This window comes from Tupaia chinensis, unplaced genomic scaffold, assembly GCF_000334495.1.
Source record: "Tupaia chinensis unplaced genomic scaffold, TupChi_1.0 Scaffold149798_1, whole genome shotgun sequence".
NCBI lineage: Eukaryota > Metazoa > Chordata > Mammalia > Scandentia > Tupaiidae > Tupaia > Tupaia belangeri.
Window position 1 is genome coordinate 506,542 of NW_006209642.1, and position 14,672 is coordinate 521,213.

Below are 14,672 nucleotides of genomic sequence, written 5' to 3' on the forward strand. Positions count from 1 at the left end.
CATAGTAGAAGTAGTAAAAAATGAGGATTTATTTCAGTCTAACTGCCTCCCTCTCCTTTCCTTGTACTGATTGACAGTACTTGTAAGAGAAATAATGCTGACATATTTGAAAATGGGGTTTCTAAATATTTTAAAAGTAAATGTATAGAAAGATATTTTTCTAATTATTTTTGCCCTCCCCCCCAATATTTGGCAAGGATGGGTCCCATTTTAAAAAGTTTGGCATTTTCATAGAACTTTTGAGAATAAAGAAATCTCCCAATTATTTTAATCAATATGCTTTGCACACTCTCACAGTGAGGAGTTTTACATATGTAAACGGATAAATCCAAGTCTAGTGAGGTTGTAAAGAAATACAAGTCTTACTGACATTCACCAGTTGGCTTGAACCTTTAGCACCCTCTACTGTTTATGTTCTGTTACTGCTAAGACCTGTAAATGTGTGTAGAAATAGCTGATAAGAGCAATGTCTGCTACAGAAAGTTCAGTATCATTTTCAGAGATACCAAAATGGAGTTTAATATGTTTCATTTTCTAAGTTTTACTCTTCCAATACTAGAATTGCTCATTCTCATCACCAAACATACTTTAGAGAGCCATATTCAGATTTTCTTCTCTTAGTTAATATCAATTTTTTAAAATTAATATAAACACATTTAAGTGCACAGTTGCTAGAGACAGAGAGAGAGAAAATGACAAAGCATGCCGCCATGGGGCATGGTCAAATTGCAATCTTCTCTCATCCATCTCTCTCTTGTTTCAGGATTTTGGAGATGCATGCACATGCACTCAGCATATTTTTCAAGCCACCAGGCTAGGACTCAAACCACAGTAGGATATGTGGAATCAAACCACCAAAGCCACCAGGACATTGGCTGGTTATACCTATATATAGAGAGAGGTTTTTTTTTTTTTTTCTTTGCTATAGGACACATGCACTTGCCAGAGAGAGACGAAAACAGAGAGAGAGGGAAAGTGAGAAATTATCCCCCAGGGTGGATGGTCACACAGCAATCCTTTTTCCATTCTTCTTCATTTTCCTCTTAGGATCCTGGGAACACATGCTTATGAATCTGGCATGACTTTTAAGTCACAGGTTGTATAGTAAAAATCTTTAAAAAAAAACCCCAAAAAACAAAACTTTAATTCAATCTGATTGTACATACATTTTTGGTTTTGAGTAAAGCTTAAAAACCATTGTACATATTTAAATGTAGATTCTTTAGGTTTGTGAATTGATCAGTTTTAAAGATGTTTTAAATAAGTTATTTTTTGTTATCAGAGAAATCTGTATCCCTTGTTACCAGAAGAAAAATAATAAAAGGATAAATAACGATAATAAAAGGATAAATAATGAATATTGGCCCTATGTCTTCCTTCTCCATTTCCCACTAGTATCATTCAGGTAGAGGCACCTACATTTATTTGTCTGTGGCACTCACAATATGCCTGGTGCAATTGCAATTTTTTTAAATATATATTTTGATTAATTTCACAACAAAAAGCAGGAGATATGGACTATTATTCTCATTCTGCAGATAAGGAAATTGAGGCACAATGGAGTTAGATAACTTGGCTGTTACACACTTAGTATACTTCTATATTTCCAAAATGTCCCTGTATATCAGATCCTACATTTATAAATTTTCTATATTCTTTATGTCCTTGTTATGATAAATGAGCATTTATTTTTACCAAAAGTTTCTATATTCCCTGCCTATCAAGTGCTTTCACAAAAAAATAACTTTTGTCTTTTATGCTTTACCTTTAGTTTCTGATGCTTTACCTTTAATTTCTGAATTTTATGTGTTTAAAAATTTGTGTGTGTGTGTGGGAGTTTGCTATAGGGCATGTACGTTCGCCAGAAAGACGGAGAGACAGAAAGTGAGTAACCATCCCAGGGGAGATGGCCACACCGCAGCCCCTTCTCCTCCATTCTCCTCTTGGGATCTTGGGCATGCATGCACACGTGCCTGGCGTGAGTTTCACCAGGTCTGGGACTTGAACCGCAGTCAACCACGTGGGAGTCCAGCAACATAGCCATTATACCAACTGCTGGTCTCCTGAATTTTATGTTTTATATGACTTTGATTTCTTGTTTCTCCAATGATGGTGAGTATCTTGTATCTTTTTTTTTTCCCCTATACAACACAGGCAGTGCGGCTGCATGTCACTTCAGTTCCATTTTTCTCTTCCAACTGCCACCTCTTATCATCAGACTTTTGCTATAGTTCACACCGCTTGCATTAGACTCTATCACCACAGTACTTTAATATTTTGTCCATGGTTGATTCTTTTTTTTAAAATTATGTTATTTAACTTTATTTATTTATTTATTTACTTACTTCAATTTGACCATCAGAGGGGGGGAAGGGAGGGAGAGAGAGAGAGAGAGAGAGAGAGAGAAATTGAGAAAGCAGTAAGCCACCAGGTCCGGGACCTGAACCTAGTCTGCCATGTGGGAGTCCAGTACCTTAAACCACCCCGCCATCTGTCAGTCTCTCCTTGGTTGATTCTAAAATAATAATTTCAGTGGACATTGTTAACATCGTTATGATCATTTAAATATTGTTCACTAGTGAGACAAGCAGTGCATTGCATTTCCATTTACTTTCTTTTATAGCTGTTTCTTTCTTGGAGAATTTTTAAAATTTTTTCCTCTTTGCGTCATTTATTTTACTGCATTTTCAATTATGTTTAAACTCCTTGTCGTAGAGTCTATGATGTTGGGAACCTTTTCTCCACCTAGTTCTCCTGTGTGGACCTCCATTCTCCTGGCCACAGCTGTACACTTCGCTGTTCTAGTGCCCAGCTGTCAATCCTGGGACTCCCTCTTCACTGCTCTTTGGAGGAGGAGCCATTGCTTCCTGGCATTTTCTTCTTTATTGATTTATTCCTTCCTTTCCTAGGAATATATCCTGAAAGACTTCTTCAGGACCATCATAATAGCTAAACATTCTGATGCCTGAAATATTACTTACAAGTCTGAAATACTTCTTTTGTCTTCCTTCATGTTTAATTAATGAATTGTCTGCATATGGATTTCTATGTGGAAAACCATTTTCCCTCAGAATTTTGAAAATATTCTTTCATTGTTTTCTATCATGTCATACTGCTGATAATTCTGATGATGGTTTATGTTTTGTTTTCATTTAGGGAATTTGTTTTTATCTCCATACTAAAAAATTTAAATGGATTCTCTATATTTATTGTTCTGAGGTTTTATAATAATATGCTCAGCCTATATCTTTTTTTGTATTCATTGAGCCAGACACAACATGGGTTCTTTCTTTCTTTTCTTTTTTTTTTTGAGTAATTTTATTATTAATTAATTAATTTTACATGCATTCACTGTATATCATTACAGCATACAAAATAAATTTTCTCCTCCAGAATACACTGTATATTGGTTCAAAGATATTACCAAACATACTATCATCAACAAATAATTTTCCATTTCTCGTTTCTTATATATTTTAACTTTTACCCCCTTGATTCCCTCCCACTCATCTTCTGTCATTTCCCACCTCCTAGTATGGGCTCTTTCACTCTGTAGACTTTCTTTGCAGAAGCCATTCAACTGTAGGAAATGTTTTCCTATTATTTATTATTGTCACCTCTCTTCTATTATCTTCTCTCTTGCTTTTTTCCTTTTTCTTTTTCTCTTTCTTTGTCTTTCTTTCTCTTTTCTTTCCTTTTTTTATTTTGCTAGAGGGTTCCTGCACTTGTCAGAGACAGAGAGATAAAGAGACAAGGAGAAAGAGAAAGCATCTCCTAATGGGGCATGGCCATTCTCAATCTCCTTTTTTCCATTCTCCACTGTGTTAAGATTTTGTACACACATGCACACACATGTCTGGCATGTTTTTCAAGCCACTGGGGCTAGATTAAGCTTCCTTAACCACTAAACTACAGGTCTGGCCCCTTTGTCTTCTCTTTTTATTTATTTTTATTATTATTATTTGATTTGTCATAGGTCATGTATGTTCCCCAGGAGAGACAGAGAGAGAAAGAGAGAGGGAAAGTTAGAAACCAAGTTGCCACGTCTGGGACTTGAACTGTGATCAGCCATATGGGAGTACAACATCTTAACCATTACGCCACCTGTTGGCCCCCATTCTCTCTTTCTAATGCTGAACCTGTTATCTATCATTACTTATGTCTTGTTTTATCTTGTATGTTCTATTGCTTGTCTTTTGTTTCTATTATTCTGAAAGATTTTTAGTATTATATTCTAATTTTCAAGAACATATTGGCTTTCTTATTTCTGCTTTTTAATAGTACTCTGTTCTTGTTTTTTGTTTGTATTATAAGTGCAATGACATCTTCTCAAATATATCAGAAAATGCAAGAAGAATTTTTTTAAGTTCTTTTTTTTTTTTGGTTAATTACATTTCGTCTGGAATAAATTTTATTTATTTTGAGATTTCTCATTTGTGGAGCAGTTTTATTCCCCCCTTCAGATTTTTGGTTGTTCTTTCTTGTTCATTTGTCTTTATGAAAGAAACTAGAAAAGCTGAGTGATTTTCTGTTGGGTACAGTTATTGCGCTGGCAAACTTTGTTTTAGGTGTATGGGTGGGATGCCAAACATCATAATTTAGTGTTTCTAAATGTCAGAACTCAACTCTCACACAAACTGCCCTACTTCTTCCCAAGCAAAATATGAACTTCTTTAAAGAATGGTTGCCTTTACTTTCTCCCCCTCCTTCCTTCCTTTATCTTTTCTCCTCATCCTACCCCCTCATCTCATGGTTGGGGTGGGAGTAAATTCTAGAATGCTAGGCTGTTGAAACTTCTAAGGAAAGGTTGGGTGGAAGGGGGAGTGTTGGGGGATGCAATATGCTTTGTCTGAAATCTTTCAATTAATCTCTTCATTTTTAGTTCATCCCTCACTTTTACTCCTTGCTATCTTGGCATCTCAAAGTCCTCATCCTCTGAATTCTACAGGGCAATTAGAATTCTGCCCTGTATGTGTCCTTTTAGCATCTTTCTTTGACTTTCTTTATCAGTTATTTACTTCCTCATTTGCTTTCAGTCTTTCCAAAATTTCTGAACTCATTTCAATAATTTGTTGAAATTTCTTTCTGTTCTCTTTCTTGTTGCTTCATACCATTTTTTGTGTAAAGTTCTACTATCATTTTGGTTGGGTTTGGGGAAAAAGAGGAGATGAACTAGGGTACTCTGTCTTTCATCTTGATTTTTTTGTTTAAATTTGACCCAAGAGAGAAAGTGAGAAAGTAAGCTGCCAGGTTTGGGATTTGAACTGCAGTTGACCATGTGGAAGTCTATCACCTTAACCACCACACCACCTATTGACCCTGATTTTTTTTTAAATTAGAATAAAGACAAAAATAGCCATTCTCATTTATGTATATCTGTTCCTTTAAGAAATATTATTACTAACATGTATTTCTTATGAATGCTGTGTCATACACTAGAATATAATGATGAGCAATGCCAGAGAATGTTTCTATGTCATAGGGATTTCCAAGGGGGCAGATCAGAGAGAGGGGCTTGACCTAATCTCAGAGAGTAAGTGAACTTGAGTTGACACTAAAGAACAATTGAGGGGGCTGTCCTGTAGTGCAGGGATTAGGGTTGTGCACAGGGAGCCAGAGAGCCCACAGCCAACTGCTATTTGAATCCCAGCTCTGTGGCTCTAAAACACACTGGACATGTGAATATACATGCCTAGATCTGATGGGATGAAGAAATGGGAGAGGGAAACAGCAGTTAGCGTAATGGTTATGTTGCTGGACTCCCACATAGTCGACCGCGGTTCGCGTCCTGGACCCAGTGGCTTAAAACTCACGCCGGGCACATGTGCATGCGTGCCCAAAATTCTGAGAGGAGAATGGACTAGAAGGGATTGCGGCGTGACCATCCCCCCGGGGGGTGATTTCTCACTTTCTGTCTCTAATGTCTCTCTCTGTCTGGCGAGCGCACGTGCCCTATAGTGAAAATCAAAAAAAAAAAAAAATTGGGAGAGAAGGAATTGTGTTGTGACAATGCCCCACTGACGGGTGCTTTCTCTCTTTTACCTCTCTTTGGTGAGTTCACACTCCTTCTGGAAATAAAAATTAAAAAAAAATTTTTTTAAAAAAAGATAACTTAAAATGAGATAATTAAATGAAAATGGGGTAGAAAAAGGAGGCTTTAGCTAAAAAGTAACATTTTCCAAGTCCTACTTTTTTTTAGAGAGAGATTTTTGCTATAGGGCATGTGTGCTTGCTGGAGAGATAGAGAGAGACAAAGAGATAGAAAGTGAGAAATCACCATCCGGGGGGAGGATTATGCTACAATCCTTCTTTATTCTCCTTTAGGGATCTTGGGCACGCATGCACACATGCCTGGCATGAGTTTTTTTTTTTTTTTAATTTATTTAGTTTTAACTTTATTTATTTATTTATTTTAATTTGCCCAGAGAGGGACAGAATGAGGGGGGAGGGGAGAGAGGGAGGGGAGAGAGAGAGAAGGTGAGAAAGCAAGTTGTCAGGTCCAGCACTTGAAGGGTAGTCAGCCATGTGGAAGTCCAGAGCTCTTTACCACCACACCACCTGTCAGCCCCCTGGCATGAGTTTTAAGCAGCCAGGTCTGGGACTCCGACCATAGTCGATTGTGTGGGAGTTCAGTGATGTAACTATCATGCCATCTGCTGGTTCTCCAAGTCCTAGTATTGAAAAAGAGAATGATGCTCAGAATTCAAAGAATTCTGAAGGCTACAGTATTGAGGACTAATGGAAGAACAATGTGGCAAAGACCTGTGAAGGAGACAGCAGCGACACCGTGCAGGGCCTTCTTGGCCAGATTCAGGACTGAAGTTTTGATGTCTAGGGACAAAGGGAAGCCACTGAAAGATTGTAAGAGTTTTGGGGGCAAGAGTAGTGTAAAGAGAGCCGTATGACTGCTGTGTAGTGAATTGGGCATGGGCAATAGTGATGAAAGGGGATGAATTTGGAAGTTACTGTAATTGCCCACATCAGGAGGGCTGGTATTGTGAAACAGGGTTGCAAAAGTACAGATGGTCAGGAGTGAACAAATTTGAGTTACTTCAAGTTAAGTTAGGAGTCTGGATTGTGAATTAGATATAGAAAGACAGGGTGAGGGAGTTTTTCAAGGATGACTTCTGAGTGTCATGATTCCATAGACTTGAGCAAAGGGAAACTATAAGAAAAGCAAAATTTGGAGGAAAAAACAGAATACTCTGAACATGCTGAGTTGAAATGCCTTTGAGATACACAAGTAGAGATGCTGAGTTGGCATTTGAACACACGGAGGTGAGATCTATACTATAGATAAGAATTTGGAGTAATTGGCACATAATTGTTAACTGAGACTTAATTTTCACATGAGGTTAATTAGGAAGAGAGCATATATTAGGTATTAGTAAGAGACGAGGAACGCTTTGATCTTGCTTATGTGCTTTCGGTATAGCTTAGGGAAACATCAGCCTCTTCTCATTAAAAAAAGCATTTATAAGTAATAGTAACATTTACTGCTAGAAAACAAGTTGAATATTTGCCACAAAGACAGAGTTGAATATGAAAAGCATTTATTCATAGATGATAATGTATTTTTCCCCTCTCTCTTTCTTTATAATAGAATATTTAGGATTAGGGGTTTTTCTGATTTACATTTCAGTTTCCCTGTCAATAATACTGAGTTTGCTTTTCATATGGAAAACAAAAAAGAGAGAGAAGTTTTTCCTCGTTGCGTAAACTGCTTGTTGATAACACAAGTGTTTTATTTAATTTTAAATAAATAGACTTTTATTTAATACTAGAATAAATCCAGCTGCAGGCTCTCCAATTGACTAAGGGAGATTAGGGTTCATATTATATTAAAGAAAAAATTTTAAGTAATTACCACTGTAAGTAATTATGCTAGATTGCAATTGATACTTGACCTCTATATAAGACTGGAAATCATATCCCAGTAGGGCTACATCATCTCAGGCAAAAGAAGTAATTTCTGTTTCATAATGGTCATAAAGGAGACTGTTTCCTTTGTCTTTACAACCATTTCAAATACTTACATTCAAACATCAATTTTATATCTTTCCTCTAGGTGGTGCACAAGGCCCAGATATGTTGGAAAATCAATTTAAAAAAAAAATACCTGAAGCTTTTTAATATTATTCTGAACTTGAATAAAGCCCAATCTTCTTTTATATGTCTACTCTAATTTAAGAATAGAGATAATATTGTATCTATCGTTGAGGGACTGTGATGTATACAATTGCTTGGAGCATAGTGAAATGCAGGTATAATTTTTCTTGATATTATTGTAACATTTTTAGACCTCAGTATAGAAAATTGTGACATAGATCAGATCCATTTTTCAGTTATTTTAAGTGATTCCAAATATCCAAAAGGTAAGACCATCATCAAATATACAGGCATCAATGCAGAAAAGAAAAAAAAGTCTGTATTTAGGTACTTCAGATTAGCGCTTGAATTTGTGTATTGATACTGCCTTCATATACATTAAACATTAAACAACTCCTATTTTCTTCCAAACATCAGTGAAAGATACAAGAAATCCAAATGCAATGGGATGTGCATTTTGGACTATCTTCCCTCTACTGCAAATACCTTTGAGCATGTTTGTTCCTGGGACAGAATCTGCCACCAGAGTGCAGGGCAGCTTTCTGTAGAAAATGATACAAGGCAGATTAATGGGCACTGTACTAGCACAGTAGAACTGAATCACTTTTAAAGTGTTAATATTAGAATTAAAAAAAAAAACTTTTTTTTTTCCTGAAAGAAATAGTTATGTTCAAATAACTCAGATGTTTTCGTTTATTAAAGCTGAGTAACTCTTTTTTTTTTTTTTTTTAAGAGATTTTTACTATAGAGTGCGTGTACTCACTGGAGAGACAAAGACAGAAAATGAGAAATCACCCCCTGGGGGGATGACCACACCACAATCCCTTATCCTCCATTCTTCACTCAGGAATTTGTGTACTCACTCACACCTACCCAGTGTGAGTTTCAAGCTGCTGAGTCCTGGACACAAACCATGATTAACCATGTGGGAGTTCAGTACCTTGACCACTATACCACTGGCCCCATCTGAGTAGTTTTTTAAGATTACATTTTTCTTTTTCTCATTGTTCTAAAAGTTTAACACTATAGTATTGAATTAAGATTCATGTTTCTAAAATTAGAAATTTTTTCTTTTTCTCTTTGTAAAGGTAGATTATGTGATGCAGATATTTTGTGAACAATGATCTTTTATCAAATATAAGGGATTAATATGATGATAAACATTTCTGAGAACCTATTCCAATGTCTAAATATTCCAATACCCAATATTTCAAGGAAAACTTTCTTAAGTCCCAAATACATAGTGATAGGCAAGTACCTTTGAGTTCTGTTGGACTCTCACTCAGGGAAGGAAGCCTTAAAATAGATATTGAAGAAATGTGATGAGCAAAGTCTCAAAGGAGACATTTCTTACTCCTTTTTATTTCTTTTTGCCTTTAGTTCCTTCCTTTTTACTGTTCTTTTGACCAATTTTAAATATTATTTAAATAATAATAAATACATTAAAGGAAAGTATTCCAATAGAAAAAAAGTTAAATAATAAAGAAATGTATAATACAACAAATAAAATTTCTCTCTTCTTTCTTCATTCTTTATATTACAGTCCTTAGAAGTAACTGTTATCAGGACTGGCAGATGGTGTAATGGCTATGTTGCAGGACTCTCATGTGGTCAACTGTGGTTTGAGTCCAGGACCCAGTGGCTTAAACTCACGCTGGGTGCATGTGCGTGTGTGCCTAAGAGCTCAAGAGGAGAATGGAAGAGAAGGGATTGTGGTGTGGTCATCCCCCCGGGGGGTGATTTCTCTCTTTCTGTCTCTCTGTCTCTATCTGTCTTTCTGGCGAGTGCACATGCCCTATAGCAAAAACCTCTCCAAAGGGGGAAAAAATAAGAAATAACTATTATCAACAGGTGTGGCTGTTCTTTTAATATTTTAACCCATACATATTTTACACAACTGAGATATAACATAGATCTATTCTACAACTTGTTCTTTTTCATTGTTGGCTATTATGGGATTTATTAAGAAGTGGTAGAATTAGATCATTTTTTTCTTTTTTAACTTGCTGGAGGACCTATGTGCTCACTGGAGAGAGACAGAGAGAAAAATAGAAAGTGAAAAATATCCTCCTTGGGGCACGTTCACACCACTACCTTTCTTCCTCATTTCTCCCACCTTTCAGCATTTTGGGCATGGACGCTTGTGCATGCACCCAACATGTTTCTCAAGCCTCTGGGTTCAGGACTCAAACTACACAGTTGGCTATGTGGGATCCAGCTGCCTTTACCCCTATACCACTGGCTGGCTCAGGTCAACATGTTTTAACAGTTCTAACCCTCTTTATATAACATCTATATGCTCCCTAAGTATAAACAATGTTCAGCCTTATATTCCATTAGAAGTAATACAGTCTTTACACTCAATATTAAACTGTATTTCTGTGAACACAGGAAGAGTGCCTTAAAAATTTTTAATTTAATTTTATTTCATTTTTTGAGAGATTTTTGCTATAGGGCTCGTGTGCTCACTGGAAAGACAAAGAGACAGAAAGCAAGAGATCATTTCCCACAGAGGGAGTGGGGGGGAGTTGGCCACACCACAATCCCTTCTCCTCCATTCTCTTTTCAGAATCTTGGGCACACATACACATGCACCTGGCATGAGTTTTAAGCCCCTGGGTCTGTCTGGGGGCTTGAACAGAAACAACCATAATCATATTAAAGAACTAATACAACAAATGAAATAGTCCATGTAAAAGTGCTTAGCATAGGTCCGTGCATGTAGAAAACATTCATATTATTATTATCATCATTATTATGTTTTTGAAATTCATTTATTTACTCCACTAGTGTGAGAGAGAGAGATTTAGCACTGCTGACAGGGCCTGATACCACCCTCTATCCACAGATTCAGCCATCCCAGATTATAGGTACACGCTGTGTCCAGCATACTCAGGGAGGTCTCCAGATGCAAACAGACAAACTTCCCATATGGGTCACCTTTTACCATTGTGCCACAGTTCAGCTTCCTAATCATTGTTTTTATTTTTGTAATTACGATTGGATAAAATTGTATGATTGTCCCCAGTCCTTCCCCTTAGTTTCCACTGAAGAAGATTCTGCTTTTACTCACACAGCTTTATTACCTCCAACAAAGGGGTTCTGACTTTTCCAGAAAGGATTTTAGGTTGTGATGTCATCTCAGGGGAACAGGTGCAGGTAGGGATATGATAAAGTCAGTGGAAGTCAATGAGCCAATTCTTGAGGAAAAATTATGACTGTTAAAGATGGAATTCCTTAGGAAAGTATGTCTGTAAGGAAGGTCTAAGAGCATAATGTGCAGAGGGAAATGAAAGGTCAGGAAGAACCAGGAGCAAGGGGAGACAGAAAAAAATAAAAACACCTCTAGGTTGAAATATTGGGAGTCTGAGGAGTAAGGATTTCTGGAGAACTTTGGGGAGCAAGAGAATTGGTATGAAAGGGATTCTGCTGTGATGTTGAGGACCATGCATTTAATCTTCATTTCATGTTCTTTGATGAATGTAACTAAAGGGTTTGGTTCATAAAGCTTATATTCCACTGCGTGTTGTCTGCTCCCATTGTTAGGGCTTTAGCCACTGGGCAGAAAAAATGGGGAAATTGACAAAGAACCTCATTCATACTCTTTCATCGGTGTACCATTAATCCATAACACAATACATTGCATGTAAGTAAGTGCACTAAGTAAATGTTTGTAAACTATAAGAGTAGGGCTGACTTGGTGATTCAAGGGTAATGTACTTCTGAAACCATGCTGGATCTGTATGGAGGATCATGAGTTTGATTACCCCAGTTGACTTGTTAATGCTGGGGGCTTGTGCCCATGATTCTGGCTGGCTGGGAAAAGTATAAGAGAATTACAGTGTGAGGCCTTGTTGAGGTTGCAAGTCTCTTTCTCTTTCTTTCTCTCTGTCTCTCACTTTCATGAAATAAATAACAACAAACACCAAAACCAAAAACTGAAAAGAGTAGTGAGTCAGGATAAGCTCTGCTTTCTCTTTTTCTCATTTCTCTTAAAGGCAACACCATCGTTTTTCAAGTTTCTCTTTGCCTCCAAAAGAAAACATTTGGAGTCACCTATTAAGTTTCTCTCCTTTGCCTAGCCAGTGGTATGGTGGTGAAGGCAGCTGGATTCCACGTGGCAGCTCTGCAGTTCGTGACCCAGACCCAGTGGCCTGAGAAGCATGCTGAGCACATGCTTCAAAATCCCAAGAGGAGAATGGTGGAGAAGGGGTTGTAGCATGGCCATACCTTCTTGGGGGAGTGATTTTTTACACCCCCAAACTGTCTGTCTCTCTTCAGTGAGCACACATATAGTAAAAACTAAAAAAAAAAAAAAGTTTCTGTTTCCTTCCTGCTATGTAAGTAGTATCCTTCATTCCTTCCTTCCTCCCCTTCCCTTCCCTTTCATCCCCTTTCCTTCTCTTTTATTTTTTCTCCCTCATTCCCTTCCTCCCTTCCTTTCATTCTTGTATACACTCAGCAGGGAGAGAGAAAGTACCCACCAGTGGGGAGTCGACACACTGCGATCCTTTTTTCTATGTTTCTTCTTAGGATATGGGGCATGCACACACTCCCAGTATGCTCTTCAGGCCTGCAGGGCTAGGATTTGAACTGCAGATGGCTATGTGGAACCTGGCTCCTAGAGCATAGCATTTAATCACTATGTTATAGGGTATTATCCATCTATCATCAAATCCCATCCATGCTTATTCAGTCAAGTATTCTTCACTCTTGCTATTATTATGCATTCTAGGGATTGTGTTCAAATATCTATTTATGTTAGGAATATAGCAGAACTGAAAGTAAGAGGCAATAGGTTGTGGTGTTGAGCCTTTTTTTTTTCTTTTTTCTCTTTCTTTATTTTACAATTAAAGTATGAATTTATTTTGATACGAAATTTTTTTGAAATTTATATGTAGTTTCCCCATTACACGTATTTCCATGAGTTTTTCTTTTCCTGAAACTTTTAAAAAATAATTTACATTCATTCCCTAAGCAGCATCTCAATATACAAAATGTGGGAACCAGCAGTTAGCGTAATGGCTATGTCGCTGGACTCCCACGTAGTCAACCGCGGTTCACGTCCCGGACCCGGTGGCTTAGAACTCACGCCGGGCGTGTGTGCATGAGTGCCCAAGAACCCGAGAGGAGAATGGAGGAGAAGGGATTGCGGCATGACCATCCCCCCTGGGAGGTGATTTCTCGCTTTCTATCTCTACGTCTCTCTCTGTCTGGTGCGCGCACGTGCCCTATAGCAAAAACCTCTCCAAAAACAAAAAAAAAAATTAAAAAATGTGATTTCCCATCCAGAATATACTGCAAGTGGCTTAATCATGCATGTTACCATCAATAATTTTCCATTTCTAGTACATTTTATTGATCACACAATTTCTTAAATAATCTATCTACTTTCAATATCAAGTTCAGCTGGTAATTTCAAAAAAAGCAGTTTTAACTTTAATAAATCAAAGAAATGCTAAAGAACTTTGTTTAAAACTTAAAGCCAGGAAAAAGGTTAAGATTCTGTTCAGATAGTAGGGACATGAACCTATCGACAGCTCAAGACAGGACGAAAATCCTTAAAACTAGAAAACAAAGCCTAGAAGAAAATCAACAATGTTTTAGCCAAAAGTCATAAAATGCTATTTCACCAGTTCAGTCTCATGTACTTAATCTATCTTCTGTTGTGGTTCGATATTCACTATTAAATCCTAGGATATAATATTCAACTCCAGACTTGTCCCTATGATTAAGTTGGCTTTAAGAACTGGAAAGATTTGGGATTTGGAGAGGAGTAGTAGTAACACATCCTTATAAATCCTTTCTCTTCATTTTGACTCAATTGAGATGGACAAATAAGTTTAGCAGAGGAGGGACTGAATGTTAGTTCTGTTACTGCCAGAGCATTGAAACACTAGTGTAGCAAAGATACTGAACCCCATTAATATTGAACCCCATAAACAGGCAAACTTTCCCACCTATGTGCCTATCTGGACTGCCTAAACTATGACAAATATCCTCCCAAAGGATGGCAGCCTGAAGGGACCAAAACACTCTCCTATGGTCTTAGTCTGTGGATTGTTTTCAATTTTGTTGCTTTTACTCCTCTGAGCACCAATCTTACATTTAGTAGTTTGATAAATGGACAAATTCTCATCTCTTAGAGAGGTGATCTCAAGAAAAAGTGTGGTCTCAGGACTCTGCCCTTAGTGTTGTTAAAGTCTTAATGTATTAGAGAGAAGGACGTTAGGTGGAGATATTTTTCTTGGTTAAGATTTGCTATGAGTTCTGTCCCAGATTTAAGTTCTTTCAAAGCTATGACCAGTGAACTCAAGAGCCTGAAATCTCTCCTAGAAGTTAATTTTGGCACTAGCTCATGACCGGAATTGGGGAGGAGAATCTGTCTATGTACCCTACTCTTTCCAAGCTTAGAGATTATGACCGTGGTGACTTTGGCCTGTGAGTCTGATTTCAGTCTAGTTTTCTTTTTCTTTTGCTGATTCAGCTCTTACCTCCCACTTTTTTTTAATTAAAAAAATTTTTTTTAACTGTAAGGAAGCCTGTGCACCTGAGAGAGAGAG